The following is a 9,406-nucleotide window of genomic DNA, read 5'->3' on the forward strand; positions in this document are numbered from 1 at the left end:
AAATTCAGCCCACCATACTCATAAGTGTTCATTACAACAGTTTTCCTAATGTAATGGGTACGGTTTCTCCACAGAAAGTTGAAAAGCATCTGGTCTATCTCGGTGCTGATTTTACCGTCAAGATTTAAAGACAGAGCGTCATATGTTCAGCCTTGGTTATTAGGACTCTTCCTTTAAAAGATTAAGTGCCTCTGTAGCCATTGATTTAGCTTCTTCTGGGTTTTTTAATAAGAGGGTTAACATTTAGTAAGCCTCTAGACTTCTGATCCTTTGTAATGGTTATGCCTAAATATGTAAGTTCTTCTTTTACTGGAATACCATAATATGAAGGTGTCACACAAGTTTTGATAGCCATGAGTTCACATTTATTAATGTTAAGATATAGACCAGATGCTTTGGAAAAGGATTGTATCACATTGATCAATATGGGAATTTGGTTAGCGTCTTTCAGAAAAAGTGAGGTATCGTTAGCCAGCTGGCTTATAATAATTTCTTTACCAGCTATGGAAATACCTTGTACAGGACTATTATTTAAAGAATTTGAAAGAAGTTGGGTGATTAAAAAAAACAGCTACAGAGAGATAGGACAACCTTGCCTAATTCCTCTCTTTAACTCAAATCTAGGTGAGGTGCCATGTTTCAGTTTGATAGAGCTGTTACCATTTGTATAGTCTTAATAGCCTTACAGAAAAAAAACAAAGCCAAATTTCTCAAAGGAGTGGAAGAGGAACTGATGCTCTGCTGTGTCAAATGCTTTATATAAATCTAAAAATAATATGAAACTATCCTTGGTTATTAGGTCTGAGTAGTCAAATATGTCTAATACTAGTCTGATATTGTTAGAAATATGTCTGTTCCTCATATAGCCAGACTGTGTTTTATCAATGATTGCATCCAGGACTTCTTTAATTAAGGCTAATATCTTACAGTTATTATTAAGAAGACAAATTGGACGCCAGTTATCGATGAGCACCACTTATTTTTTAGGCTTAGGTATCAGTGTTATTAACCCCTGAGTCATTGTAGGAAATTGAACATTGTTTTTAATACTGTCTTAAAAGACATTAAGTAGGAAGTTGTCCAGAAAATAATTGGTAAAATTCTCATGTACAGTTGAAGTCAGAAGTTTACATACACTTAGGTTGGAGTCATTAAAACTAGTTTTTCAACCATTCCACAAATTTCTTGTTAACAAACTATTGTTTTGGCAAGTCGGTTAGGACATCTACTTTGTTCATGACACAGGTAATTTTTCCAACAATTGTTTACAGACAGATTATTTCACTGTGTAACTATTCCAGTGGGTCAGAAGTTTACATACACTAAGTTGACTGTGCCTTTAAACAGCTTGGAAAATTCCAGAAAATTATGTCATGAAGCTTCTGATAGGTTAATTAATAGGCTTCTGATAGGCTAATTAACATAATTTGAGTCAGTTGGAGGTGTACCCGTGGATGTATTTCAAGGCCTACCTTCAAACTCAGCGCCTCTTTGTTTGACATCATGGGAAAATCAAAAGAAATCAGCCAAGACCTCAGAAAAAAATTGTAGACCTCCACAAGTCTGGTTCATCCTTGGGAGCAATTTCCAAATACCTGAAGGTACCACGTTCATTTGTATAAACAATAGTACTCAAGTATAAACACCATGGACCCACACAGCCATCATACCGCTCAGGAAGGAAATGCGTTCTGTCTCCTAGAGACAAATCAGTCCCAGAACAACAGCAAAGGACCTTGTGAAGATGCTGGAGGAAACAGGTACAAAAGTATTTATATCCACAGTAAAAACAAGTCCTATGTCGACATAACCTGAAAGGCCGCTCAGCAAGGAAGAAATCACTGCTCCAAAACCGCCATAAAAAAGCCAGACTTACGGTTTGCAACTGCACATGGGGACAAAGATCGTACTTTTTGAAGAAATGGCCTCTGGTCTGATAGAACTGAACTGTTTGGCCCCAATGACCATTGTAATGTTTGGAGGAAAAAGGGGGAGGCATGCAAGCCGAAGAGAACCATCCCAAACGTGAAGCACGGGAGTGTTGTGCGTGGTGCTTTGCTGCAGGAGGAACTGGTGCACTTCACAAAATAGATGGCATCATGAGGGAGGGAAATTATGTGGATATATTGAAGCAACATCTCAAGACATCAGTCAGGAAGTTAAAGCTTGGTCGCAAATGGGTCTTCCAATGGACAATGACCCCAAGCATACTTCCAAAGTTGTGGCAAAATGGCTTAAGGACAACAAAGTCAAGGTATTGGAGTGGCCATCACAAAAACCTGACCTCAACCCTATAGAAAATCTGTGGGCAGAACTGAAAAAGTCTGTGCGAGCAAGGAGGCCTACAAACCTGATTCAGTTACACCAGCTCTGTCAGGAGGAATGGGCCAAAATTCACCCAATTTATTGTGGGAAGCTTGTGGAAGGCTACCCAAAACATTTGACCCAAGTTAAGCAATTTAAAGGCAAAGCTACCAAATACTAATTGAATGTATGCAAACTTCTGACCCACAGGGAATGTGAAAGAAATAAAAGCTGAAATAAATCATTCTTTCTACTATTATTCTGACATTTCACATTCTTAAAATAGAGCGGTGATCCTAACTGACCTAAGACAGGGACTTTTTACTAGGATTAAAAGTCAAGAATTGTGAAAAACTGAGTTTAAATGTATTTGGCTAAGGTGTATGTAAACTTCCCACTTAATCTGTAATTCCATCAACACCTGGGGCTGTGTTGTTTAGATGTTTGATAGACTCTATAATCTCTTCAGCTTTGATGGGTTCATCACACTGTTCTGATTCTGTATCACTGATAGAGTGAACATTATTCAGTGAGTCCAAAAACATATCTGTGGATTCCTGAGAGTACATAGAGCTATACAATTTATTGTACAAATTGCTACAGTATTTAACAATACATTTTTTTTCTAGATCTAATAAAGGCTCCTTCTGCTTTCAATCTATATACAGTATATGATCCAGTTTATTTAATCTATATATATGATCCAGTTTATTTAATCTATATATATGATCCAGTTTATTTAATCTATATATATATATTATCCAGCTGATTTAATCTATATATATGATCCAGTTTATTTAATCTATATATATGATCCAGTTGATTTAATCTATATATATATATATGATCCAGTTGATTTAATCTATATATATATGATCCAGTTTATTTAATCTATATATATTATCCAGCTGATTTAATCTCTCTCTCTCTCTCTATGTATATATATATATATATATATATATATATATATATTATCCAGTTAATCTCGATATATTATCCAGTTGATTTAATCTCAATATATTATCCAGTTGATTTAATCTCTATATATTATCCAGTTTATTTAATCTATATACATTATCCAGTTTATTTAATCTATATTATACAGTTTATTTAATCTATATATATTATCCATTTTATTTAATCTATGTATATTATACAGTTGATTTAATCTCTATATATTATCCAGATGATTTAATCTATATATATTATCCATTTAATTTAATTTATATATATTATCCAGTTTATTTAATCTATATATATTATCCAGTTTATTTAGTCTATATATATTATCCATTTTATTTAATCTATATATATTATCCAGTTTATTTAATCCCTATATATTATCCAGTTGATTTAATTTATATATATTATCCATTTTATTTAATCTATATATATTATCAATTTTATTTAATCTATATATATTATCCAGTTGATTTAATCTATATATATTATCCAGTTTATTTAATCTATATATATTATCCATTTTATTTAATCTATATATATTATCCATTTTATTTAAACTATATATATTATCCATTTTATTTAAACTATATATATTATCCATTTTATTTAATCTATATATATTATCCAGTTTATTTAATCTCTATATATTATCCAGTTTATTTAATTTATATATAATATCCAGTTTATTTAATCTCTATATATTATCCAGTTTATTTCATCTCTATATATTATCCAGTTTATTTCATCTCTATATATTATCCAGTTGATTTCATCTATATATATTATCCAGTTTATTTAATCTCTATATATTATCCAGTTTATTTAATCTATATATATTATCCATTTTATTTAATCTATATATATTATCCATTTTATTTAAACTATATATATTATCCATTTTATTTAAACTATATATATTATCCATTTTATTTAAACTATATATATTATCCATTTTATTTAATCTATATATATTATCCAGTTTATTTAATCTCTATATATTATCCAGTTTATTTAATTTATATATAATATCCAGTTTATTTCATCTCTATATATTATCCAGTTTATTTCATCTCTATATATTATCCAGTTTATTTCATCTCTATATATTATCCAGTTGATTTCATCTATATATATTATCCAGTTTATTTAATCTATATATATTATCCAGTTTATTTAATATATATATATTATCCAGTTTATTTAATCTATATATATTATCCAGTTTATTTAATCTATATGATCCAGTTTATTTAATCTCTATATATTATCCAGTTTATTTAATCTCTATATATGATCCAGTTTATTTAATCTATATATATGATCCAGTTTATTTAATCTATATATATTATCCAGTTTATTTAATCTATATATATTATCCAGTTTATTTAATCTATATATATTATCCAGTTTATTTAATATATATATATTATCCAGTTTATTTAATCTCTATATATATGATTTAGTTTATTTAATCTATATATATTATCCAGTTGATTTAATCTATATATATGATCCAGTTTATTTAATCTATATATATTATCCAGTTTATTTAATCTATATATATTATCCAGTTTATTTAATCTATATATATTATCCAGTTGATTTAATCTATATATATTATCCAGTTTATTTAATCTATACATATTATCCAGTTGATTTAATCTATATATATTATCCAGTTTATTTTGTAACTCAATCAGTTCCATCTTCTCCTCCCCCCAGAGGCCGGCTGGGGACCACTGAGAAAGGGAAGTTATCTTAATGATCACCTTTTCCTCCTCAGCTCTTCTGGTCTTAGCAACATTACTACCATATTTTCTAAGGTATTTGGACACCTCAAATTTTAAGAGCTCCCAGTTCTTGGATTAAGATTTTTCTTCACAAGCCCTTTCCCAAAAGTGTGAGAGCAGATCTTTAACCTCAAACTTAACTACATCATTATTTAATAACGAGCTATTTAGCTTCCAGTAGGATGCTCTACCAAGGTTAGTATCAGGGGTAAATATTTTGATATCAATGTAAATGGCCCTGTGGTCTGTGAGGGGAGTAGTACAAATATTTGTAGTAACACACTCACTATCAATACATTTGGATATAAGCCAAAAATCTATTCTGGACTGTCTGGAACCTGTTTTGTTACTCCAAGTGAATGATCTGTCGGCCGGAAACCTCTCTCTCCATATATCAGTAAGATCAAACTTTTCCATAAAAAGTATTAAACCACAATTCTGACTGGTTGGCCTACCTGGGGGCCATCTATCAGATGAATTATCTATAGTAATGTTAAAGTCCCCTACTATCAATAATAATGAATTTGGTTATCTAAATGTCCCATGAAGTATATGTTTCTCTATACATTCAAGGAACTCATCATTTTCATGTTTGGTGTTGTACCCATAGTAGTTTACAGTAATGAGAGTAATGCCATTGTAACTGTAACAGTGTAGGTTCCGTCCCTCTCTTCGCCCCAACCCGGGCTCGAACCAGGGACCCTTGCACACATCAACAACTGACACCCCACGAAGCATCGTTACCCATCGCGCCACAAAAGCCGCAGCCCTTGCAACGCAAGGGGAAACCCTACTTCAAGTCTCAGAGAGAGTGACGTCACCGATTGAAACGCTATTAGCGCGCATCACCGCTAACTAACTAGCCATTTCACATCGGTTACACTCACCCCCCCTTTGACCTCCTCCTTTTCCGCAGCAACCAATGATCCGGGTCACGGCACCAATGTAACAGTGTAGGTTCCGTCCCTCTCTTCCATTTCACATCGGTTACATAACTGATCACAAGACAAATAAAGTGACCAAAGGGGTCACATTCCGAGTGTAGAATATTACCACCAAAAGGTATTTTTCATTGTAGTGACCCCAGCGGAGCGTTCAGATCCATGGGAAAGACAAATATCATTGCCCCACTGTGACCGCCAAACTATATGGCATCAGCAAAAATTGAGTGAGGCTCTTGAAAAAAGCAAAAATCTGTTCAAACTTGTTTAGCAAATAAAAATAAGGCATTGCGCTTGCATGGGTACCTCATCACCGCGCATCTCCCAAATGTTGTAAGAATGCATCGGGCTCCGTGAAGCAGTTCTGTGAAAATGTCATTTAATCAGAAGCCACTGCCAGATTTCTGGATTGGGCTGCACTCAGAGTATCCTGCCTTGGCAAATCACGCTGTTAAGACACTGATGCCCTTTGCAACCACGTACCTATGTGAGAGTGGATTCTCGGCCCTCACTAGCATGAACTAAATACAGGCAGAAACTGTGGAAAATGATTTAAGACAGACTCTCCAATACAACCCAAGATTGCAGAGTTATGTGCATCCTTTCAAGCACACCCTTCTCATTAACCTGTTGTGAGTTATTCACAATTTTCGATGAACAAGTAAGGTTTTACATGTAAGATGGTTAAATAAAGAGCAAAATTATTGATTGTTATTATATTATTATTTGTGCCTTGATCCTATAAGAGCTCTTTGTCAGTTCCCACGAGCCGCGTTGTGACAAAAACTCACACTCATTCTTTATGTTTAATAAATGTATCGTATAGTGTGTGTGTGGCAGGCTTACAATGATGGCAAAAAACAACATCTAAGAGTGTGTTGACCCTGGTGCTAGAGGGGGTACGCAGCTGGAGGTTGAATGTTTGAAGGGGTACGAGATATATATAGAAAGTTTGGGAACCACTGATGTAGAGCAATGGTCACCGACCGGTCGATTGCCATCGCCTGGTTGATCACCAAACATTTCTGTACAAAAACAACAACAATAAAGCCTTGTGTTCCCATTCATTTATCGCTATTCACGGTAGATGCACTTGATTCAGCAGGCCAAGCACCGGGAAGTGCACCTAGAACTTTGCATACCTGTCAGGTCCAGAGAGCAAATCAAGTGCACCTATAGACCTACCGCTGGCCAATCAGATAGCTCAGATCGCCATGTCTAAAAAGAAGCCTTGAGCGCACAGCAAAGTTGATACTGTGAGATTTCAAAACATTTAAAACCATGACTAGAGACTCAATGAATACAGCAAAGAGCTGCTGTTTTAATGTTTAAGTTGTGCACTGTCAACACTTTGATAAGCCAGAAAATGTTCTCCCTACTTCCACTCACGCTACAATCAAATCAGCAGCAGCAATGAATGAGTATAGCAAATTGTTTCGACAAGCTTGCATTGTTATTATTAGCGGCTTTTAATATCGAGGAATATTTCACTTTCTCTGGTCATAGTAGTAACAACATGAATTGGTGCATGAGGTAGAAATAATGCAGTACAACTTGAGTTATCCATAAGCAGGAAGACTGTCCCCTTTTCTCAGCAGAGGGAGGGAGAGGCACTCACCACTGCTCTCTCCCGCCTCTCAGATTGACCATCAGATGCAGGCTATCAGTAAAATAAAAAACAAATGATTATGCTCCCTCAGCTGTGCCTCAAGTAATACCACACATTATTAATTACCAGTGTGATCATATAACTAAAATAACTTCAAAATGGTCTGAGAAGAACATTGGCAGGGCAATTCAAACACAGCCAATATGCAATGACAATGTATTGGGCCTATAGCCTACTGCACAAACCTCATTGCTACAGAACAGTTTTTAATAGGTTAATGTTGCATAAGCTTATGTTTTTTAAGTCATGTTTAAAAATACAAAATCTGAGTGGTAGATCTCTGCTTGCTTTTAGACTCAGAAAGCGATATTGACTCAGAAGAGGTTGGTGACCACTGATGTACCGTAATTTCCGGACTATTAAACGCACCTGAATATAAGCCGCACCCACTGAATTTAAAAAATATATATTTTGAACATAAATAAGCCGCACATGTCTATAAGCCGCAGGTGCCTACCGGTACATTGAAACAAATGAACTTTACACAGGCTTTAACGAAACACGGCTTGTAACAGAAATAAATAAGCTTTAACGAAACACAGCTTGTAACAAAAAATTTAAAATTAAAACTCAGTGTCTTTTTGCACTGAGTCAATTCCTCACACTGCCGTTTCCAACGTCTTATCATCGACTCATTAAGACCAAGCTCCCGTGCAGCAGCTCTATTTCCTTTTCCAACAGCCAGATCAAGGAATGCACATAGGCCAGTAGATGTCGCCCCTTTGCGCCACACAGAGCAGAAAACATGCCTTATTATGCGCACACAAATGCAGGGTTGGAGGCTTAAATACTTAACATAGTCTAGATTCAGATTGTAATGACTATAGTGAGAAGATAATTGTGATGTAAAAAAGACCATCTTATCTATGGAATGTACACATACAAAGAGAGGACTCAAAATGCATTTAATTTGTCACACAAGTTACAATTCTATGATTACAAAAACAGAAATTTCATCGAAAAAAAAAAAAATCCTACACAAAGCTTTTTCAAAAACCATAAAGCTGAATAGGTTATCAGACTGACAGAAGAGCGAGTGATATGGTTGTATAGAATAAGAATTCCTGGTACATACTAGAGTACATGGTAACAGTAACGTAGTCAAACATTTACACATCTACTCATTTTTACTATTTTCTACAATGTAGAATAATAGTGAAGAAATCAAAACTATGAAATAACATATGGTATCATGCAGTAAAAAAGTGTAAAACAAAATAAAAATATATTTTGTATTTGAGATTCTTCAAAGTAGCCACCCTTTGCATGCTCTTGGCATTCTCTCAACCAGCTTCATATGGTAGTCACCTGGAATACATTTCAATTAACAGGTGTGCCTTGTTAAAAGTTCATTTGTGGAATTTCTTTCCTTCTTAATGCATATGCGCGAATCAGTTGTGTTGTGACATGGTAGGGGCGGTATACAGAAGATGGTCTTTTACCAAATAGGGCTAAGTTCATATTATAGCAAGAACAGCTCAAATAAGCAAAGCGAAAGTACAGCCCATCATTACTTTTAGGCATGAAGGTCAGTCAATACGGAAAAAGTGCAGTCGCAAAAACCATCAAGCTCTATGATGAAACTGGCTCTCATGAGGACCGCCACAGGAAAGGAAGACCCAGAGTTACCTCTGCTGCAGAGGAAAATTCATTAGAGTTACCAGCCTCAGAAATTGCATCCCAAATAAATGTTACATAGAGTTCAAGTAACAGACATATCTCAAAATCAACTGTTCAGA

The sequence above is a fragment of the Salmo trutta genome, chromosome 37 (genome assembly GCF_901001165.1).
Source record: "Salmo trutta chromosome 37, fSalTru1.1, whole genome shotgun sequence".
Lineage (NCBI taxonomy): Eukaryota > Metazoa > Chordata > Actinopteri > Salmoniformes > Salmonidae > Salmo > Salmo trutta.